Here is a 24,432-nt window from a genome sequence, read left to right as displayed (position 1 = left end):
AATTAGGACAACCCAACCAGGCCTGATTTTCATAGCTCCGAACTATATTTATGTTGCAAGCTGGGTTCTTCTGGCTCAGCCTTGGCTGCCAACCTGAGGTGTTTCTTTTCTAGGCCTGGAAGCCTGTGATGAGGGACAGACCCCTACAGAGGATGGCTGAACAAGCCTGCTGGCACAGCTGCCCTCAGGAGGAAGGGTCTCTCTTACCACCGACGGGAGAAGCTGCCAAGAGCAAGCAGACTCCTGGCTTAAGCACCTCAGCTAAGTGCTTAATTTCAGTGTAGGATAAAGCCGGCCCATTACCACAAGATGTCTTTTAGGGAGTTTGACCCTCTCCACAACGTTGGCAAGCAACTGATCTCTGGTTATGTTGTCCAACAGAAAGCAGAACTTTTCTTTACCAAGGAAACAAGTCCTACCCCTCTATGATCTGCCAAATGACACCTCTGAAAAGTTGTTTCCTCTTGTTATAAAAGGGAGTTTTTGTTTCATGAGCTGTCAGATGCTGGCTCTCTGATACTGCAGCATTTTTTCTCACTGTATTCAGGACTGAGCAATGTGGTGAGGTAGAGGCCTGTATGACATTAAAATGTAATTAAAGCATGTAAAATAATTTTTTTTTTTTTTTTTTTTTTTTTTTTTTTACTTTCTACAGTATACATGAGGAATCATGTTGTCTTTAACAACAATAGCTTTTGCCATAACCCCAGGGGCAGGAACCCAAACCATATGTACATAAAAAAGGTAACCTCAAGTTTCCTCTTCATAGCTCTGATGTGGAATACCGCAGGCACATTTACTCAATTGTCCTTCAAACGTCTTCTGTACGTTTGGCTTTTTTCCCCTTTATGCTTGAGAAGACCTCAGAGGCTCAGCTTCAGGGAATGCAGCGGGGTTAGACTATTCTGTTCATTTCCGTTAGCTGAATTTATGTTGTAGGCTTCTGTTGGGAAATGTCATATTGTTTCATGATCTTAGTTTCATTTGCAGTGGAAGTACTCACACTAGCTCCCTTTCCTTCTTAGGAAACCACATTTCTTTGGATGGCTATCACCCAAAATACCTGGCAGTAAATCCAGAGAAGTAGGTAGGTTGCAAGGTTAATTATATATGGGGTGGCGATGATGTTTTCATCCTCCTCTTCATTGTATTGTTTTCTCTGGCAAGGAGTTCGGCATTGACAGTATGCACTGGGAAGAAAACACTCCACATCAGAGGACCGAGCTCAGAGCCGTGAGAATCCCACACTATGCCGCCTCATACACGTCACGCTGGAAGGTTTCCTCCTCAAGCTGAAAGCACAGCATCTAGAGAGGCTCTCTGCTGCTCTAGGAGCCTTACCAAGAGAAACATACCATAAAAGCATGTTGCTGAGGTGAGTAGGTGTTAGACCCAAGCCTTGTAAGTTAAAAGCAACATCTCATAATCTCTGCTAAATGTAATGGGTAGTCAAAGTAATGAAGCTAACCCAGGCGTAATGATTAATCTTAGTGTGAGTCGTGACCCTGGCAGCTGCATTCTGAACCAGCTGCAATCTATATAATGCATTCCCAGGAAGACCAGACAACAAGGAGCTGTATTAGCACACAGTGCAGATGGTATGAATGCATGTACCAGCAGACTCAAGCCTAGCCAAGGAGAGCAAAGGTCTTCGTTTACTAATATTCTTAAAAGGATAGCAATTTGTCTAAGATATTTATTATGCTTATCATAATCAAAGAGCTTGATTTCTAGAATTAATCCTTTTATTGCTAACAAAAAATATTACCATGAGAAAAGGTTGCTGGAGTGGACGCAGTCTCTGAGCAATGCATAGGATTAGCCATAAGCAATACATTTTTTCCTCCTCCTCCCCCTGCACAGTGTCAGGGTCACGTAAAGTCAAAACACTAAAAATAGGACAACATTAGCGGCAAGCAAGGCAAGCTTAGCTGGCCACAATGGAAACACGACATAAGGCCTCTTGCAAGGTAAACCCATCAAAGCAGCGTGATCAGGCTACGACTAACAACAAGAAGCTTGTTAAATCAACAGAGAGTATCTGAGCCTTAACCCAGCTCTGTGTTCATGAGATTCATTCTGGAGATCTGAATGGGTTATTCCAGAAGGGGATTCCAGACAGATGGGTTAGGATCGCTTGCTGGGTCCTTTGGGGAAGATCTGTATGTCCAAAAGCATTTCATTGGTAGATTTTCACTCAGGAACAGCAGTGGCCCATCCTAAGCAAGCAAAGAGAAGTGTCTAGCTAAGGAACAGCAATCTGGGCTCCCAGATATAGGATTATTATGACAAGCCTCATAATATCACCTAGAAAATGCAGGAGAGACAGAACCACCTTCTTTAGCTTAGGAAAGATTTCCTTCCTCCAGGAGAGCTCTGTCGTCACTCAGCTCCCAAATTCTTCGGTCTGTCACATGCCTTGAGCAGAGCCACTGCTGTAGGCTGTCACTGTGTGCACCAATTTCTTCTTCCCTTCAGAGCTGTCAGTGAGCTCCAAAGGAAAAGAGCCAGGCAATAAGCTGGACTTTTCAAAGTTTAGCTTCTATCTATTTTCGGTCATACTCTGTACCATTCGCAAACAGCTGGAGCTGACTGAGAAAAGGCAGCTGTACCCACATGGTGAGATCGCAGCGCTCAGTACCTGGAGTTTGTGCGGCAGGAATGGTGAGCTGGCTGACAAGGGATGGAAAGGTCTTAAAAACTTCAGGGACAATGTGGCTACGGAAGTAGACATGGTATTAAGACATTTTTGCATTCACCCTGCATGTTGGTACAGGGAAGAGCAGCAGCCCAACACGCTTGTGCATGCCTGTAAATTGAACAGACCATAGGTTTAATTTTAGGCCTAATGGTTGCTGACAATGAGTTCCTTTTGATCCCATCCTTTGCTTCACTTCAAAATGTAGTTTGAAAGGTAATTGACATACAGTTTCGAACCAAAACCCAGCTCTGGATTTCTAATCTATTCTATCATTTCCTCTGAAGTTGCTTGTCACTGAATTCACAGCAGCTGAATACTAGCCACCCTCATCCTGCAAAGTTCAGGTTGAATTCTGACCTTCGCTGCTATTCAGAATCTGTATGGCTAGTGAGACCAACTGGAAATGTGCCATAACATTTCATTTGCTGAAGAGGCTTTTTTTCTAAATTAAACTAGTTAGCAGCAAGCTGATTCACAGGAGCACAGTTTATTTTTAAAAACTCCACTTCTGTAGACCTAAGCTACTCTCCTGTTGCTTGAAAAACACAGACCTACCCATCAGGCCTGTCAGAACATTCAGCAGCTCTTCAGTAACACTGCAGTGAGCAGCTGTCAATATCGTGTACCTACGTCATCTGAATAAAATGGGAGAATCTGCAACAGTCATCAAACACGAAGAGACTGGAGATATCGGTGTAGCAGAACTCGCCCGAGAAAACCAATTAAATGTCTTTATTCCTGCAGGCTGGTTTTGACCCAGCTAGTCCCTGGGTTAGGCAGCAGACTGATGCAGGTGCTGAGCCTGGTGCTTTTCCACTTACTCAGAGGGGAAAAAAAACAGTAGACAGTCACCCTGAAAAGAAAGGTAATGTAAGTTCTTGACAATGGATGTTCCCCATATTATTCTAGGCAACAGTTTGTGGAGTTTCCCAGCCTTAGTTCACTGTAAAACAAATACCAGTGTTGCTTTATCCTCTGCATGTTCCCAGGCACTTGCCAGAGGAATAACATGAATTCCTGTAGGAATCTGTCCTGGCTGTCACACACTTGTTGCATCCCACGGTCTCCCAGGAATGGCTGTCCAAGCAACTCTTGGGCCCGTACGTGGGGCCCAGAGCAGGAGGGGGGGGATGGAAATACAGAAAAGTGAGTGTGACATGAACCATGCTAGCTTAAACATCTCACAGTCCTGCAGAGTTTCTCTGGGTAACCTGGCCCCTCCACACAGCAGATACTCACCAACAGACATGCTCCTTTACTCCCAACTTTCTTGCAGATTTTATTGACCTGCAGCAGGCCCTGGTCTTGGGGCTCTACCACAACAAAACAACAAAGAAAGTTCCTAGAAGAGATGGCACAAATGAAGGTGCAATATAAACCAGCACACACCTAACTGAGCTCTGTGTTGTTCATTTGTAGTGCGCTCACCCTCCCACCCCCCGTAACAGCAGATTATTATTCACCTACAGTAACATCTGTTCCTTTGCCACAGTCTCACCAGTGTCAGAGCTGTGCTGGAGAAACTCCTACATCCCCTTCCAGGAAAATCTCCAGTGAGGCACGGTATTATAATGCCCTGACCACTGAGAGTTGTATACACCAGATGGATACCTCCAACCTGAGCACTTTAAACACATACACCCTACAAATTAAAGCAATCAGTCAGCCTCAAAGAGGGGGCAAGAAATATTGGCAGGTTTTGTTTTTGTTTTTGTTTTTGTTTTCTGCCAAAAACTCAGCTTCACAATAAAAGCTTCAATGCCACACTTTGAAAATACAAAATTGTTCAATTTTAGGATCAATAATTCTTGTTTCAGTTTTATTGCTTCGCTTTTATTTTACATTGTGTTAAACTACCAACATTGATATTATCTATTTACTATTTTAAAATACCAGAGGTCTAGCTTTAAGTTTTTTTATCAAAGCAAAGTACATGTAAGATAACAAACTGATTTTTTCCTTAATTAATTTTTCACTTCCCTGTCACTCTCCCCCACCCCAAAGTTTCAGGCTCTGCCCCAGAAAAGCAGTTGCATTTCCTGAGCACCTCTGAGCAGTCTGTATCGACAGCATTGCAACCTGTGTAACTTGTGTTACTCTGCAGCATTTACCAGAGGCTAATTCACCCGCGGTAAGCTGAGCAGGTGTTAAGGTCCTCCAGGAATTACTCCCCAGCCCTGAGAGATGCTGAATTGTCTGCCTGGAAGCCCTCAGCCACGGCCATGTTCTCTGTCAGGGCAGAAAAGGGCAATCTGGAAAGGGTAAGTGAAGCAAAGGCACAATTCATGTAGTCCTTACCCCAGGGGCTGGCCAGGAAAATGAGCTGTATGACAGCTAGAACCCTCCACAAATAAGAGAAATATACCTGCTGGCTGCAACTCAGGGTCCCATCTGATGCAAGTCAAGGTGGCACAAGTCATTTAGTGGAGACAACAGCAACGCGCTTCAAGTTTGTTTCACCGTTGTTTCACTCTTCCATCAGACCAGGGTGCCAAAGGTGAGAGAGCTGCAGTTTACCCACTGTGCCCCACAGTTTCTTCCTTTCTGGCTTTTAGCATCTCATCTGACAGCAAGCTGCCAAAGTTTAAACAATCTCAGAGGCACTCACAAACCATATCCTTTTTTGTTGTTCATTTTACAAAATTAAAAACATTAAACATTAATGTCTCTTGAGTTTCCTTTCCCCCTCAACCCCTCCCACCTCCCAAAGTAAAATATGTTTCTGTGATTCCACATCAGAAGGGAACAATACTCTGTTGTGCCCAATACTTTGTGGGTGTGGGTGTTTTCAGGAACCACTTCTGAGAAGAAATCCCAGAGGTTATTGTAATCATTCCTTTCACTCCTGGGTACTCGAGCGCAGAATTGCCTGCAATCAATTTGCTCTTGCATCTAAGTATTAAACTCCCTGTGTATAAAAGTATCACAAGCACTTTCTATATTAATCTATGTAGCAATGTTCTAAAGAGCTTTTTATTATGCTGCAAAGAAATTACAAGGCAGAGCAAAAGCCACTAAAGCCTACTTGAGCATTACCACCAAATACCAAAGTTGGGTCAGATCCTCAACACACTCCAGCCTGCGTAACGCAGCAGCCCTGACTGCATTCACCGGCTCTTCTCAAGGCAAATTCAGGTACACGTCCCCGTAACACAGCCCCATAAGCCTACCTTAATCTCACAATAAGAAGGATTACAAAGCTACAAAAAAAAACATGACAGGAAATTAGAACACATTTAATGTAAAGCATACGAACAGAGAGGTCCTGATTGCTTTTCAAGTTCATCTTTTTCTTCCACTTCTCCATCAAAGATTTGGATCAGCAGACAAAGCTACTGGCACCACAGGCTGCCCAGCGAAAGGGTTTAATCCTTGAGCTCTAATTCCTGCAACACTCCATTGGAAGCTACCCCAACATTTGCTGCTCAGAATTAAATGTACTATGTAATAATAGTGACGGGGGGGATATGACTGCTTAACACAAGGAACTTGAGACCACCTTTTCACCTGCAAATTGGCTTTAAGGAACCTGCACCACTCTTCCCACACCATCCGGCCTTCGCATACCCTGAGAAGAGGTTGCTCAGGCACCCAGAGCTAGCCCCCTCCCAGCTACACGCAGGAGTTTTCAGCTCACCAGCCAGCACTGCTGGATACAAGAGAGCAGTGCACAGGCGATGATCAACACATGCCTTGAAGGAACCTTGACTCTGGGTAAATTTTCTGGGGAGAACCCACAAACAGGATGTGACGCCTCTGCTACCACCTTTCCTACACTGTTGAAAAAAGTTGGGAACCGAGCAGTTTGATTCCAGAAACAAATTCTCTGCCTGCGTGCTGGCATTGTTTCTGTTTCCTGGCTGGACGTGCGCACAAATATTCCTACTTCATATATTAACTTCCTAGAGGCTCCATTTTCCTTGAATGCTCAGGCACCGACTCCACAATTCACTTGGACGCTCATGCTGAAACAACTTGACCATAGTGCTTCTGCCCTGAAAACTTACAAACCGGACTGAAACAAAACCAATTCGAGATTTGAGTGATTGTACACAAATATGCCACAAACCAATGAAAATGTACATTCTCCCTGCTCACTACAACGTGTGGAAACTTGTGCAGGCTGGATCTGATCCAAATATCTTGCAGGGAGATTCCTTAGCTCTGCATTAATCCTCCACATCAAGCCTAATCCTCTAAGTAAACCGTTCGCATTTTGCAAGTTTTCATAGTAAATGACAAGGAATTTTAGGTTAGAGATAACACAAAACACAACAATGTAAGAAAGGAATAAATAAAGAAAAGCTATTCAGGGTCTGACAACACTGGATAAGTAAGCAATATGACCCATAGGGCAAAAATAAGAACAAGCATGAACACGGGGATGTGTGCTGCAGGTTTTATAAAAGGTAATATAGGTTTGGAAGACCTGTAAAAGCAAGCCACACAGTAAGTAAATGCAGCTGTAACTGGAGTTTTATGACAGTGATGGATTCCCTGAGTAGGAAAAGAAGCAACTCTAAACAGAAAACTGTAAAAAAAATGTGGGGCAGTTCTGTCCTGCTGCAGGACATTGGAGCGGGCAGAAATGGCCAACCTGCTGATTAGGGACTTCAGTGATACATATAAATGGGCAAAATCCTGCAGCTTCTGAGAACAGTGGCAACACTCCACAAACGATCAGAGCAAATGCTCAGCACATCTGCCTACAGGTGTAACCCACATCCAGAGATTTGTCTCATGCATTGTACAGCTTCCTAAGTTTAGCTTGACATATTTATTTCTGTTATTTTCTTTTTTTTAGCCATTTTTTCTAACTAACCTATTTATGATAAAAATCCTCCATCATAACAGATTTAGGAATACTTGTAAGACTTCAAAGGAAAACACAGCTTTTATCTGATAGCCCTTCAGAACTATACTATTTTCATGTAATGACAATCTTTTTTTTTCAGGAAAATTCTGTTGACAGTGATCATAGAAAAGTGAGGTTCCTCTAACAGGCCATTTTTCAAGGTACTGTAAGGTAATTTATGCACAGTTTTAAGCTAAAACTCAAATAGCTATCCACAAATCAGCATCACAATGATATTTATTAACTGCTGCGCCAAAAGCAAATCTTCTGAATTTGTGAACTTGAAAACGAACATGAATGAGAGAAGAACATTACCACAGATGAAACATGGTCTCAACTCTAATAGAGCTTCTCACTTCAGTTTCAATTTTGACTATTTTAACTTACTGCAGAGCACAAAAAGGAGATCAGCACATCTTGAATGTTTATGTTTATGCACCTGCAGCTTAGTAAAGTTATGAATACAACAGGGAATACCTTTCTTACTTTCATCATCCAGGCATTCACAAACACAGACCTTTCAAAACTCCGATGGCAATGACAGTGCTTCCAGCTGCACGGGATCCACTGGTTTTCTGAAGGCCACCAGAACAGACAAAAAGGTCAGCCAGGAGCTGACCTTTGCAGCCACACAAGTCCCCGACCTTAGGCTCTGCATGCTCTGAAATCACAGGCTGCTGTCTTAGGACATGCAGAAAGCACCCATATCTTTTCTTACTTTCCTCCTTTTTTCTGATGAAGGAGCAGTAGCAAGGTCTTCTGTGAGCTGGGAGACATAAGTTTATTTCTTCAACGCTCATTTATTTCCAGCATTCAGCATCCATATATCCCAGCATCCAGCATCCTAAAACAGTACCCATTGTTTAGTTCTTTTATAGTACGGCTATTGGCATCTACCTCCAGCTGATGGAGGCATCTTCTGAGTAAAGACTATGAATTCTGGAAAGCACTAAGGACTTCTGATAGTCTTATTCTCTTGCTAGCTCCTTTGATGGGATCAAAGTGCTTCTGAAACACTCTCCAGCCACCGTACAGGTCGCCAGCATAGGGTCCTGTTCGAGGAGGCCAGTGCTGCAGCACCTTTCCCATTCTTTGTACCTACCTCTGTCCTGATCCCCATCTCCGCTGCCCTGAAGTGCACGGGATTCAGTTCAAGAACAAGGACGGCATCATTTCTTCCCTTTTCCTTTCCTTTCACACACACCCCTCTCCTAAGTGAAATACCAAGGGTCAAGACTGCCTACCACATGTAGCATACATCTGGTATTTTAGAATAGCAAAGTACAGGACGGGCGCTCTATAACAAAAGGATAGTTTTCCATGCAAGACAGCATGTCACAGGATGCACACAGTGCCACAGCATGCTGATATACCAAGAGACTTCCTTCGCAGTGCTTCAAAGTTTGATGTGAAAAGAGAGTGGCTAAAGTGGATTCCGCACTAACTCAAGTCAGGCCTTTAGCGTTATTTGAACATGGGATTTTTAATGCGTGGTTTAATACATCTCTACTTTGTAAACTGAGCGCTTTTCAAAGAGAGCTCCAGAATCCTACAGAGCTGTCTTTAGGGGGGCTTTGATCTCTCCAGAGCACCTATCTTGTGCGTCTGTAATTGCTCTAGTTTAACAAGGCTCCATAGCACTTCAAGAAAGAAAAAAAAAAATCCTTTTATTAAGGCTGTAAACCTAAGTGACCGCAGTGATGGAATGTGCTGCTGCGGGTACCCTGTAAATCCCCCAGAAAAAAAAAAAAAAAAAAAAAAAAAAAAAAAGGAAAAAAAAAAAAAAAGAAGAAGAATCTTCACGATGAAATGAAATGAAATATTTATTAAACATGTTGCCAGTGTCCCAGGTGGTATGAAGAAGCCTTGTGGTATGCTGAAAGGCTTGATCTTTCTAAGTATTATGAATGCTGATTTAAATGATTGGGTGAAAGCTGAGGAAGTTATGGCTGAAATTTTGGCTAAAGATGACAGCTCTGGGTTTCAGGTTGCACAAAGCAGTCTGAGGGATTAAGCCAACAAAACCCACTCAAAGATATCCAGTTTCAAAAAGGGTAATCTTCGTATCAGTGATTCACACACAGACAATGGTGAGGATTCCTCATTACTCTGACTGTGCCATATTAATCTTACTTTACAAATACATGCAGTGATTTATATCATGTTTAATTAACTGATTGAGGGCTCCTGTGGTAAAATGGCATCACATTAAGCTCTGTCCTTATGGCAAATGCGAATCACATCTTTAGCCTTGCAAGAACAAAATATCATGGGATTCACTGATGACAGGATGTAGGAATCGAAATAAGGTCCCTCCTGTTGTTTGAGAATCCAGTGAGGGTGGTTGCCATATGCTCATCATTTCCAAGGGAAAAAAATGACAGGATAGAAGAAAGAACTGCTCTAGTTCTTCCAATATGTTCAAATCTCAGATGAAAATGATTGTACAGCAGTTCTGTACTGAGGCCAAGTTTTACATGAAAGTGCATAGCAAACTTTCAGAAAGCTTATAATGAGAGATTTTTTTTAACGTGTTTTTTTTTTTTTTTGTGTGTGTTTAAGTAAACTGTGTGAAATGATTCCTTTTCTCAGAGAAAAATCAGAAAAAAAAAAGGATGAACTAAAAAAAAGAGGCAGCTTTGCCAGCAACATAAGACAACACAAAATTAACTTAGCTTTTGCTATGAAGAGTTATTCCCCTCTAGCACTCACAACCTGTTTTTGAAGATAAAAACTACAACTGTTATCGTCTGATAAAATTAGATGGTGTATATAATTTGCCGTTACCATTACCAAGATTAAAAGCTTTTTTTATATTATTACAAAGTTTCTTAAAATTCAGGAAGCATTTATTAAGAGACCGCATTTTTTAGAGTTACAATGAACCTTACATCTAGTAAATTCCCTAGCTATTGACAAATTATATTACATGAGGCACAGTTTGCTCCCAGGAATTCAGTGGATTTTTGCAATTTGTTTCTATGGCAAAGAGGATCAGCAGCGGGATGGAAGAAGCACGTTTCACATTTTGCAAAGCTTTTATGAGATTTCAGAAATATTCCCATTCCCCTCTTGGACCAAGACTTTGTGAATTTTATGCACTAGAACGAGATGGACAGGCATTCCGTAAAACCTTGGTAGGTGAAGACCCCCTTAATTCTGCCCGCTTTGCCACTGTCCCATTTGACATTTTACACCAGGGCTCAGGCTAGCCTGACATGTTGTGTCTCACCATCTCCTGCTAGCGCTGCTCCACTTTGCATAAAGTTAAGCTTGCACAGCAAGCAAACAACTCAGCAGCCTAACGTTCAGGGCACTTACTTTGTAAATCTCACGTTCAAGTCCTTAGGCCTGAACCTTGATTTTCCACATTCCAGGTAAGTGGCGCTACCTGATACTCCAACCTTGCCATCTCCTTCTGGTCTCGACCAGAAATTCCATCCGACGGCTGACAAATCTCTTCTGATGAAAGTTTCTTTGAAACTGATACCTGCCTGCAAAATAAGTTTCAGTTTCCTCAAACCAGCCTTTTCAATCAAAGAAACAGAAAATTCCCAACCCCTTCATAACCCTTTCACTGATGGGTAAAACCGAGCCACCTGTATGGCTGGGCATCCATCAACTCGGCTGGCACTTTTGACAGCGCAGCCAAAATGAAGGGGCAACATTTTTTGCCCACGAACACCCGGGCAAGCCACCATCCCCACAAAACGTGCTGAAGAGGTGGCTTTGTAACACCGTGTTCCTGTGCCCCCTCTTCGTCCCTTATCAGAAGTCACCGTGCTTCACTGCTGCTAGAAACATTAGCATGGTTTTGTGATTAGAAAGGTTATATATGCTTTACGGTCAGTCACTTTATCCTGCCCCTGTTCAGATCCCTTAAAACTGAGTAGAAACAGGGTAACTATTTGCCCTTTATGAAGTACATAAACTCTGACTCTCATCATATATCTTTTTTAAATTTCATCATGAAGCAACCCCCTCCTCCCTTCTCCCTGCCCCCATTACAACATTTGATGTTTTAAAAGTTTTGAAATTGTTTTCCAAATGTGAAGCACTAACAGGATATCAAAACCAGCTTGGTTTGTGCTTATTTAGGAGGATAACTGCTATCACAAAAACTGCAAATAAATGTGTGCCGTGTCATACCTTCTGGTAATAATTTTGAAACTTGCAGTGATTTTAACACCTGTGACATTTGTGCACGATAATTTGTGATAATTTCTGAAGCTCTGAGATGCATTTTTACATTTCAAAGATCATTTATTAAGATTTTTTACCGAAGAGATTCAGCACAATTCATAATGGCTTCCTGTTAGATAAAAAGCACGGGTCTAAATATTCTTCTTAATCCTAACACAGTGCTATAAGCACATTCACAGTCAATTGCACCTAGCAATTCTGATTCTGAATAAACAGATTTTAGGACACAGATACAGCTACTTTTTTTCTTGAAATTACTTTCTCATGCTATAAAAAAAAGTAATTATTTTAAAAACTATTTTTAATTTTGCTCCTTTAAAAGGCATTTAAAAGTTTAAGAAATATATACATGTAACATAAAATATCCTCGGCATTGTAAGATTAACTATTTTGGGGCTACTTTTAGCCTAAAATTAACTATTAACTAAGATTAACTATTTTGGGAGCTAGACTGCATTTCCCTTAGAAAATAGTTTGCATTTGAATTGTTTAATATTTAGAGTAGAGCTTTCAGCTGTGTAAAGAGTACCTCAAAATATGTGAAGGTCAAAGTAAACCTTCATTTTAAATATTTCAAATTGTTACACTTATTGCTTTGAGATAATATGACATTTACAGTAATTGCTGAAATTCCAATCGCTTTCAGCAGAAGCTGTTTCTTTTGCCAGTTGTTAAAAAATATAAAGGTGCATTGGACACTGCATTGCTGGAGACAGTTTGCAAGTGAAGGCAATTAAATGCGAGTTTGATGATACACAATGTACCGGACCAACATTAAAAAGACTTTTTCGTGTTTGACTGTTTACCAGTTTTGTCTTTAAATAATAGTCTTCTTTTGGCATGTAATGTATATCTGCTTGCACTAAACATAATTTATGAATATTTTAACACATGTGTACTCAGTGGGGTGTATTATCATACTGATATAAATAGAATTAATGAGCAGTCAACCTGCCACATGTCATGACATATGACAGGGCAGCCAGAGCATGGGAATAATTCTTTCTGTTTCATATTAAAGCTTCTTTTCCCAGTTGAATTTTTGTTCCCAGATGCCAACAGACCTAATTTTCTAAGGACCATTTACAAAAATAGTAAGAAATGACAAACCTGCACTAATTTATCTTGGGTGACTTCAAAGAATGTTTATTTTTATGCCATTTCAAATGCACAGATAAACAGATCACTAGAAGTGGTTCCTTTCGGTTACATTTTAGGAGTTTCATAATGAGGGGGCTGATATCTGCCTCAGATTTCATTCCCAGCAAGCTGGCATTTTATTTGTTGTTGATTTTTAATTTGTTTCAATGTCATGTTATCTGTTTCTGCTGTTGAGGGTCTAGAATATATCAACCATCTAAACGCAAAGATGACATGGACCTAGTAAATGGTTATTCCAGAGCAGAAGGAAATGTAGATGCAGATAATATAGATAATATCCTTTTAACCAATCATTTGTTCCAGCTTCAAAGGCTAGGTAACAATCTGCTAACCAAGAGTAATAGGATTTTTTTTTTAATAAAGATACAGTATTAGTTGACAGAACACGCAGAATACAAGGCTAGGCCATGCTCCTGTGAGGCACTTTATTTTAAAGGATAAATATTGAACGGTAGTATCAATTCTGTTTACAAAATGCTGCTTGCTCAGTTAAGGGCAAAGGGTCATAATAAAATTAACATCTATATCGATCAGATTGCCCAGGTAACATCTAATTAAAGATCTCTGACTTGAAAAGTTTTCTTTGCAGCCAAGAACACTGCAAACGTTCTCTGATGCTGCAGTGCTGGGGTGCCAGAAATTACAAATACGGGGAGAAAGAAAGCCTGCTTTTTCTCCCCTTTGGTCTGAAACCATTTTTTTTCTTGCATTTTACTGCTCGTGAATCTTAGAAGTCATGACTCACTCTTCATCCTTAACAAGACAGTCTCCTGAAGATGGATCTACTTCAGATTTGAGGGCTTAAAAGAAGTAAAAGAGACTTATCTTGGGCTCTTAATAATATTAAAGGGCAAGGAGACCCTACAAGTTTTTGTGCCTGATGATCTTCACTGCAGGGCAGTAGCACCTCTCTTGGGAAATCCAGCTCTGTCGCACTCAAAGAAAAGGGGCACCATCTAGTGCTTTTTTGGAGGAAAAGCTGCTAATACTAGTAGGGGTGTAGCGGGGGGAGGAACACACAAGGGGGAGGGAGAAGAAATGACACTCCATTTTTTTCAAAAGACAAAGAAAACCTGTTGGCCTGTTTCATCTTCCATTTTGAGGCACTGCAGTATTTAGCTCCAGGCTGTAAGTAAAAATTGTCAGCTTTCACAAGGTGGAAGGAAGGAGTCCCACCAGCTAAAATAATATATACAATTTTAAATGGAAGGGGGGCTGCTCTACAGATACTATTCTGCTTAATAGGTATTTCTTCTGCCTATTAATACACTTAAACATTTCCATATCAGCCTTTCTCATTATATATTCTCGCTTTTATTAATCTAAAAGAACCCCCTTTTAAAAGTCATTTTTATTTCATTGGAGACTACACCGTGCTGTTAATGTTCCTGGAAATGTTCTCACAAATAATCTGTCCAGAGTTCACCCAACATAACAAAGAGATTCTATGAAGAAATGATTTGTAGCACAAAATCCTTTACAGTGCAATAAGATCAAGTTAACCACCGATGCTGCTAGGAAAAAGCTTGGAAAGTTTTATCTGATTGGCAAAATAGGCTCATATATGAGTCCAGGGAAAGAATGCCCTTTGATAAAATTTCACAGCACTGAAGTCTGATTATCTGAATGATTTTTGAACCCTCTTTGAAAACAACTTGGGGGGTGGGAGTGTGGAATATTCCTTGTTGCTGTGACTTGGGAAATACACGCTTTTGCTAAGAACTGTGAAATAATAGCTCAATATTGTTTAACTTACTGATACCATGAATTGACAGAAATTGTGTTAGTCAAACTTATAAGTGCTCGGTCAAAATAACCACAGTTTCAAAGGTATATCTGCTCCTTGGGAGCGTCAGGTTGGGGATGTTTGTTGTGTACTGCAGGGGCTGCTGCCTCTCAGACAGCCAGAGCAACCACAGCACAGCTTCAGTGCTCAGGACATGCTGAAAAATCAAGCACACCAATGCCCTGACCAGAGCCCCAGAAGATACACAATGAAGATCCGTGCTCATTTTTGAACCCCTGGGCCATAATCTTGGATTCCCCGGGCACTGCAAGCTCTCAGTCGACTGTGTTCTGGTAACAAGAGAACGTCAGACCAGCGTGCAAGACTAAATAAACAAGAAATATTTCTACTGGAGTAGTGCTGAGCAAAGCAAATACATGGCTTGATGAGTAATTCTCAGAGGGAAGCCTATCCCAGGAAACAAAACCAAAAATATATTTTATGTTCATATAGAGCTTTTCTTATGAAGCTGATCATGTCCATAAGGGAGACCTTTTACAAAATAAAAAGCAGGCATAGAGTTAAGAGACCTGACCAAGAGCAGGTTAAGTTGGAAGCAAAAGTCAGTTAGGCTGTCAGATTCCCAGATCCTCAGTGGGGCTAGAAAAAAAAACATGGGTCCTGGAAATTATTCAGGACCGCTCTGGTCTAGTGATGTGAGCCCAAGCTGGGGAACCATACCTGAGGCATACTTGCTCTGCAGCCCTCAGAGCTCAGCACATCAGCACATGGCCCACCCCATGGATATGCTGAGCGTTCTTGTCTTCTGGTGAAATCAGCTCAGGACTTCTGCTATTTGGGCCACAGGCTTAATTTGCTTTATTTGAGGCACCCATATTTTGATATGTCACTATTTAACCCCTCCGTGCCTCAGTTTCCACATCTGTAAAACTCGATAGCTATGCTTACCTTGCATGGGTGTCAGGAAGATTATTTCAAGTCTCTAAAGAACTTTGAAAAGGAGAAGCAAAACGAACTGAATTTACGTATTATTTCTCATTTTTTATCCCATAAAGTGGAAGTCAGATGCAGCCCAGACTGTGAACTATAAAAAAATGTTTACCTAAGTCTTCCCGATGGCTCTGATGCCAGAAGAGCCAGTGAATTCAGCATGACTTCACAGGAAGAAGGCAGCTTCCTCACCTGCTGACCTGGCAACACCCATGGTAAGTGGTAAGTTAACATCTTAAATAACCACAGCCTTTACTGATTATTCTATAAATTTCCATTATATTCTTTAACTGAACTGTCAATGCAGTTTACTGTGTATTTCTGATGATTAAAAAAATCTCCCTTTAACAGAAGAATTCCTGAGAGGGAGCTTACTCTACTGGGAAGAAAAAAAAAGTTCACAATAAAAACCTCTCTTTGGGGTTTTTCTTGGTGCAGAATGTACCTCATTAGATTTCAGGCAGACACAATCTTGCCTTGACAGGTTTCAGATCTTCTAGAATTGATTAGACAAGCCCCTTAGAAAAGTCTACACCAGTTTCTTTCTAACCTTGTACTTGAAGAATAATGGGGGGCTTTACCTATCATATCCCTTTTCAGAGAAGCAGCCACTTGCCTCCCATGCTGGGTACCTTCACAAACCCTTAATGTATCTCCAAGTTTTTTCGTCTGAAGCTTTCTTCCCCCCCCCCCCCAGCTCCATTTTTCTCTGGTCTTTGCAGTCTCACTTTTCTGAACGCTATAGTTCAGTGAAACCCTCTGGTAATGACAGCACTGGAGTGATAATGTACTTTCCCGATTTCCCGTTAATAGTAGCACTTGATCCAGCAACGGGTGCCAGCTCAGTGGCAGAAGGATGCTTTAATATTTTCTAGAGGTAAAAGGACCAGTTCAATTTACAGCCTTGGCTAACTCAGCAGCTTCGCTCTGTCTTGGCACAGAAATGAATGTTTTAGTTAAAACAAAGCAAAAAAATCCCCCTTAGTTTGCTCAGTTTCGTGCCAAAGAAACAAAGTACAATTGCTCTTTTCTCCCTGAGGAAATGTGTGAAAACTGCATGATGCAATGAAGGAGTTAAAATAACTGAGGGGAAGGAGGGAAAAGAGAGGGGGGACCGACCAACAGCAGCACTGAAAAGGAAAGCAGTTTGTTTTTCTGTTTTAATAAGAGATACATAATCACAGAGCATCCCACAATACATGCATCCTTGCCGAAGAGCTGCTGATATTCTACATTAACCTTTGATAGCGAGAAGTGTATTACCCCTACTGTGTTCCACAATAAATTATGTTATATCTGGCATCCAAAGCGCTAGGAAGTGTTCAGCCAGCTGGAAGCACCAGATTGGCCCAACATCCCTAACGTTCAGATTATAAATAAAGGGTACCTCATACTGCTACCGCTACAAAAACAAGCGGCGCGGAGGAAGGGCAACTTCCCCCCTGCCCACAGAAGCACAGGGTGGCAGTTGGGGAATGGCAGAACAGGAATTCACGAGGGCAGGGTTTCTGCACCGCGACACAGCCCCCAGCACGCCAAACCTCAGGCGAACGCCGGGCTCCAGGCGGAGAACCGAGGCTTCTGCGCTTACATCTTTACCGACGATTTGCACCGAAATAATGCCAAGGGGAAGTATTTCTGGATCTGCTCCTGCCAGACGGTGTAAGCACACAAACACACGCTCGCACAGACACATATCTGCCCACTCTTTAGGCAGCGTTGCCTGTTCTCTTCCAGTCGTAAAAATAATTAGCTCAGCCACAACCTCAGTTTCAGAGGATGTGGTCAAATGTGCAGTGGTACACGCTTCTCCCACGCTCTCTAATCAAAGGACACTATGGCAAGGGCTGCAGAATGGCATTATGATAAAGGTTGAGGAAAACCTTGCCTGTTATGGTCTGGAAGGTGAAGATACCAAATAGGAAAAGAACAAAGATGGTCCCAAGACTCAGAACCCGCTGACTGGAGATGGCTATAAATGGCCTTTTCAGAAAGTTTGCAGTGGGTCCAGCTGTTCTCAGGGGAACCACTTCATTAGCTTGAGCAGGAATATAACTGAACCAGTGCTGGGAGCTGCTAAACCAACTCTACCGCTGGAAAAATTAACCTCATCTATTTATTTTAAGGGCTAGACTATGGCGGTCCCCAGTGAGGATGTAATGGGAAGTCGGACACAAGGAGCTGTTCTCCTCACCACTTCTTTTCGGTAGGGGCTGGCCACAGCTGCAGTCCCTCTGCTCTCCCGAGGGCGAGAATTAGCCCCAAATTGGTATATTCCATCTTCATTACTCCAGCTATTACATAAACATGGCTATATGCTTGCTTGCTTAAGCTGAGAAATGGAAAAGAGGAACTAAAATTAAGGTTAATAGAGCTGGACAGAGAATTCCCCGTTTACTTTGCCCTCACTGTAGATGCTTCCCCCTTTTGCCTTCAGTAGATGCTTTCCTCCACAACAGTACTTCTTTTCTCTTTTCTCTCAGCTCCCTTCCCTTCTGTTTGTCTTTGCCTTGTGCCCTCTTCCCTCCCGTTGTTGCTGTGATGGCTGTTCAACTCTCCTTCCGTGTACTCAGGATGCAGCTCGAGACTTGTGAAAGAAGGCAGTCTAACACAGGAGCTCTCACACCCTGGTCTGTAATGCTGTGGGCAAGGGCTCTGAAGAATTATAGTGACAATAACATTTATGAAATTGTCAGTGTCTTGTCATGGATGTCATGACAGAAAGGAACTTGAAATTGGGCAAAGAAGTAACACATGGCTGGTGAGATGTCTTCCAGTGTCTAGCCATCTTTCCCTCTACAGAGGGAAATGCCATATTCTGAACATTTTCATTTCATTCCCCTTTAGGCAACTGAGCTGTTGTTTGAAAGGCCTTTAATCTCTTGTTTTTTTTCAGGTCTGAGAAGGCTGCAGAGGTGAAACGTGTGCCACAGAACCCATCAGATGCCCAGATGCATCCCAGGAACTCGGGCGTATCTGTGTCCCTCAGGGAGGCGGAGGGGAGGCTAGTCTAAATGCAACAGGCGTGTACGTGCTAATACCTGGACATCCCAGTTCTAGACATCTCCATCTGGTAGGGGTTGATGCTTTCCACTCAAAAGGCAGCTAGTTTGGATCCAGTTGTTGGACCAAATAGTTTGTTGTTGTTTTAATTTGTTTTCAATAAATGGTGCTCCACCCCAGGGATGTGGCACAGGTTTACTTGTTTTTTTTCTATGACTCATGACATTAAGATATTTAGAAGAAAAGAAAGACCCAGAGAGAAAGGTCTGAGGAGAAACAGAGATCTGTAGCACTGCTTCCACGCTTTCTTTTCACTGTCAGGGACAACATAACTGCACAGCTTGTTTAAGGATTCTGGATAGCGTAGTCCTAGCAGACATTTCCTGTACTAAGATGTATTCTCATTAGAGTTACCAAAAGGGAGTATTCAAAACATTAGTTATCTGCACATAATCACTATATCACGCCATGTATCCTTTATTTTAATTCCTACTTGCTTGCTAATTACCCACCACGCTGAAGGTCTCACAACTGCTCTCCTTTCAGCAGCTTTGTTTGCAAAGTGTCTGGCAATAATCTCCCAGCAGTGTATTATCATGCCCTTTTCATCACACTATTTAATCAATAGGGTAATGACCTCATATAAGCTAGTTCCAGGACCTAGCCATGCCATGCTAAATAAATGAAACAAACAAAAGCGTGGGCTACATGCCTTCCGTTTTACAAACCTGGACTTGAACCATTTCTGCATTAAAATCTATTACAATGTATAGAAATTGCAAATTCTTCACATCTCCTGCCAGAAAAAAAGGATTCTACAGTACTGTGGGGAAATGACTGGTTTCGTTAAACAGACGTAATTGCAAAACATGTGTGTTCTTGGTCAAGTGTTCATAGGAAGATTTATCCTGATAACACTGGAAACAACCCTTTCCCCCAGTACATCACGTCATCACTTGGAGGACTGAATGGTGACCATCACAGCTAATGGGATGAAATCACATGCAGCACACTAGCAAAACAGGGCTTGGAACCTTCTTTTCAAAAGGATTTCTGTTCCAGTGAGCAGAAGGAAAGCAGCTTCTCTCCATTTCCTGAGCCGTAAACTTACAAAGTGTGGTTCGCTTTGATTTTGCATCCCATGGTCGCATTATACTCTGTCTAATAAAGCGCATGTGAGATGTGTTTAGTAATGTGTGAACTCTGGAGCATATGTAGCATCACTCTAGTGTGGCGATTCTCTCCTCAGGAGAAAGGAACAGGGGTGATATACTGGGTCTGTCTGCTCTTCCTAACCACCAATTTTTATAATGCTAGCAGGAATTTCATTTCAAAAAGAGATTGGTCTTTTTGTCAAATGTTGTTGCAAGTGAACAACAGAAAGGGAGAAAAACAACTGCCTAGCTGGCACACAGCGTGACTGCATAACCCTTGTTTGCCGTGGAAAACCAGGGCAAAATAACAGCACAAAGTTTCACCCCATGCAGACTCTGATGGGATGGTGAGGGCAGAAGGTCGGCTGTCTTCATGACACCAGCACAGATGGGGAAGGGGACTTCAGGGAAAAGTACCTGAAAGTAACAGAAAAGGTGACAAGCATGTAGAAGAAGGAGAATCAACCACACTTCTGTGTTACCATGGCAGGAGCATCGTGCGCTGTTTTCACATGAACTGAGATCCCCCCAGAAACAGTGTGAAAGAAAAATTGGAGGTTTTAATCCTGTTCTATCTCAAATATTACCTGAAGCCGACCTATTTCTACTGATATACCTTGAGACAAATTTTTACTTAAAATTTCTCACTGCACCAAAGCCACTTACATTTTTTTGGCACTTTCCTTTCAGGTGTGTTATGAAAATGACAACGTGCCAGTCAACCAAGCTGTCGGTATCAGCTAAAATCTGTTCTGAGACAAAGCAATTTACACTTGGACGAACACCTCCCAAGAAGTAATCACATAAATACCTCCACGTTGAGATGCAACTCATTGTGGTTAGGTAGTTCCTATAATGAGCCTAAGTGTGATCTGTCCCAGTGATCTGAAATGGCTGCAGTGCAAGCACTCTGCTACGCTGATGTAGAAGCTGTTGTAGTGCTAACTATGTAGTGTGCCTGCGAAGCACTTGCTGTGTTATAAGATATTAGTTCTGGACTATAAAAGCTCATTCTGGAAAATATTCTCTCAAAATGTCCCATATGATACTCGTCTGGGAAAGTATGAACCTAAAAAGACCAACACTCCCGGTCTGTTAATGAACTGAAGCTCTCCCAGTTGCCCATCTGGTGGTCTGGCTACTGCATAACTACTACATTTACTTCTGACAAATGCAGAGGAGATATAGCAGAGAAGAAAAAGAAAAGAAGAAGAAAAAAAAAAAAAAAAAAAAGAAAAAAAAAAAAAGGAAGGAAGTGAAAAGACTAAGAAAAGAGAAGAAAGAAAATTCCACACATCTCCAGTTGAGGCAAGCTACCTCCAACAGTGGGTGGTCACACTAGCTGTTAACTGCTTCCCCTTATATTTACTGGAATATCAAGAGGTAGTCTGTAAAAAATAACACCATCTTCCCTTCCTGGAAAAATCTGGCTTTGGATTTTGGATTACCCAGGAAAAAGGACATGTCGTTGAATTACATCAATAATCCATCTTTACTGAAAATAAGTAATTCCTATAATTGGTGATATTGCAGCCACTATTGTTTAGGTACAAGCAGTCCTTGCACATCTTCTGAACTGAGCCACTGCTACAAGGGCAACAGATCCCTCCAGAAGAAGAGCAGAGGTGGCTGGCATGGAAGATGAGACCTACTGTCCTTCAGGATGCTACTCAACATCTAGCAGAAGGCTCAGGCTGGACAGGACAGCATTGACTTGCCTTTACCATTCACCGCTTTGGTACCAGTTAGCTTAGTGTGTTGACACTTAAAATGCCACCAGTAGTTTTTGAATTACCTGTTGACCTAAATGAACTCTATTGCAGGAGCATCTCTTACCTGGCAGACAGAGTTTCAAGTTTTGGGTGGGGCAGTCTCCTTGTTCAGAAACAAACAAACAAAATAAAACAAACAAACAAAAAAACATTGTGTGCATTTTCCCCTATCACTTTTGTTCTGCAATCATCTTAGTAAGCTGACAGCAAAAATCCTTATTTCAGAGCACCTTCCTCATGCAAAAATATCACAGAAAAACAAACAAACAAACAAACAAACAAAACATCTTGGCTATAATTTCTTACCACTTATTGCAAAGTTATTGCTTTCCCATCACACCTGGTACCAACTCTGCAGGCAGAAGGCAATGGGAGACTATGGTCTCTCAGCTTACATCTGCACATCTCTTTTACAGAGGAAAAAGAGGAATGAGGAAGAACCAAAAATGTAGCAACTTTCACTCAGATAGTTAAAAACCTTTTGAAACATGTGAGTTTAAAGAGAAGCACCCAACCTAACACATTTACAAGAATCTTCATTTGAAGTCCTGCCAAAAAGAAAAGGCAATAAAACCCACCCTCCACTGTGCAGATTGCAGGAATCGACTATCTGGGCAGGCTGCATGGTAGAGACTTCTGAAAATCTTCTTATAAGAGATGGCTCTAAGTCGTCCTCAGCTGTATCCCTAACCAATGTAGGAGAGCTGAAGCGCCTCCCAGAAAAGCCTGTCTGATTTAGATGGGACAGAAACAAATGAACAAAAACAACTAAGACACCAGTGCCGCAGAATTTTCACCATTTGGATGTGTGTCAATATTAAAATGGAAAAAGTAGGAATTTGATAGAAAGACCTGATAAAAAAGCAAAAGAGGCATATAAGTGATAACTAACTTGATAAAGAACTAAAAGGGATAATCTAATTAAAGCTGATCCACATGGGTTTCTGGAAAATAGATCTTGTCAAGCTAACTTGATATCATATTTTGATGTGATTACAAATGGAACTGCTAAAGGCAACCATCTTGATAGACGTCTGTAAGAGAACTGGCTGTGTAACACACCATAGGTTTGCCAAAAAGCTAAAAAGCATAAAAGATGGGATAGATTCTCAATGCTCTCCCATCATAGGCAGTGGAAAGATATCTTCTGAAAATGATGTATGATTCTTCATGCAAGTCCACTACATCTTTCCATAAAGGCCTCCACCTCTCTCCATTGTCTATTAAGAGCTTAGAAAACCACCAACCATGAGAAGCTCATTTTTGGATGACTAGAATTAGACGTGATGAATCAGAACAGCACCTTAAACTACTTAAAAATCACACAGCAGATATGTTTAAGCCATCATTACATGACTGGGGAACAAGTCACCTGTATCAGTATTGGTTATTGGCTCCTAGACGCTCTTTTGTTTTGTTTAAAAAAAAAAAAATCATTTTCACAATATTTGAAATGACTAGAAAATGGTAAATAATGAAACAGACATTTGGTTCATTTGGTTAGGTGGCTATAACCAAACACTGTGTACTTCAGTATAGTCAGCAGAAGGCCATGGATCTCAGAAGAGGAACAGTGAAACAGACTTAATGATGGAGGACTCAACATTGGGAAAAAGAGATCCTAAAGAGGAGACAAGGACCGGGGAACAAAGGCCATGGTGAGTAACCAGGTTATTATGAATTTGTAGTGTAGCGCATTAACAAGAAGCTACTATGCTCACCAGACATACAAACAATAACAAAGAAAATTAGGGAGGTTATGTTGTCTTATTTGGCATCAGTGAAAGAACAAGCAGTTGGACTGGGTTCACAATGCCGTTTTAAGAAAGATTGTGAAAAAAAATCACGGATTCCGAGGGAGTCAGGGGAACTATTATGGTATTAGGAAACACGTCTTATTGCAAGAGACTCAAGGCGCAAAATCAATTAACTTATGAAAGAGAAACTTAAAGAATGATTTGATCACAGTCTACAAGTGCTTACCATAGGGAACAAAAATTTGATAATAGAGGGCTCTTCAATCTAGCAGGCAAAAGCAGAATCCAAGGGATGGAAGTTACAGCAAGACAAATTCAGTCTAAGAATGAGGTGCAAATTTTAAACACTCAGGGAATAACTCGAAATAACTTGCCAAGAACTGTGATTTATTTTCCATTGCTGGAAAATATATTTTAATCAACACTTGGCCTTGTTAGAAGTTTATACCTCTATTTCTAAGCTTATTAATACATTCATTCTGAGAACCGCAGAATATTTTTGCGGAGAAAAAGAATAAACGTTATAAGCTGGGAAGCGTTCGCTGCGGTATTCATACACAGCCAAGAGATTTCATTTCCATTTGATCATCAAGTCTGACTCTCTCCCATGAAGCCTGCCCAACTAAAGCCCCTTCTTACTGCTCCATACTATGCAAAGCTTTTTGATTAATGAGCCCTAACTCAAAGTAGATTGCACTAAAATTAGGAAGCAGGAAGAAATCATAATTTGCAATTATCCCTCATAGAAATACCTCAATACAATACTTTAGAGTCATTTTAGGCGTACTATTGTTTTCCAAATGTAAAGGTAAAACACAAATCACAATATGGTAAAGATCTCTCAGTAGGCAATTAAAAATTAATCAGCTAATCAGATCAAATGAACAAGAAAATAAGGCTCAGGAAGACATCCATTCTAATTAACATAATATTAACTTACAAAAGACTTCTTCAGACAAAAAAAGATCATCTTTATTTCAAATACCAAACCAATCAATAAAAGGAAACAAACAGTTATTTCTTACCTTGTTATCCCCATGACCAAAGCCAAAAGGAAATGACAGTAATAGTGAGTCAACCGCCTGTGCA

The 24,432-nt window shown here is 41.2% G+C and overlaps 1 long non-coding RNA gene across 1 annotated transcript; it reads right to left on the bottom strand.

Annotated features, from left to right (window-relative positions):
• Nucleotides 1–7,775: 7,775 nt before the first annotated feature.
• On the bottom strand, nt 7,776–15,882 carry LOC311434719. Its single transcript, XR_014691674.1, has 3 exons — nt 15,770–15,882; nt 10,878–11,050; nt 7,776–8,400 (listed from the first exon to the last, which is right to left on the bottom strand). It is a non-coding gene; the product is annotated as an uncharacterized lncRNA (long non-coding RNA).
• Between the last annotated feature and the right edge of the window lie 8,550 nt (nt 15,883–24,432).

This window comes from Aythya ferina (assembly GCF_964211825.1).
Source record: "Aythya ferina genome assembly, chromosome: 3".
NCBI lineage: Eukaryota > Metazoa > Chordata > Aves > Anseriformes > Anatidae > Aythya > Aythya ferina.
Note: the sequence above shows the minus strand (reverse complement) of the source record. Positions and strands in the feature narration are given on the sequence as shown.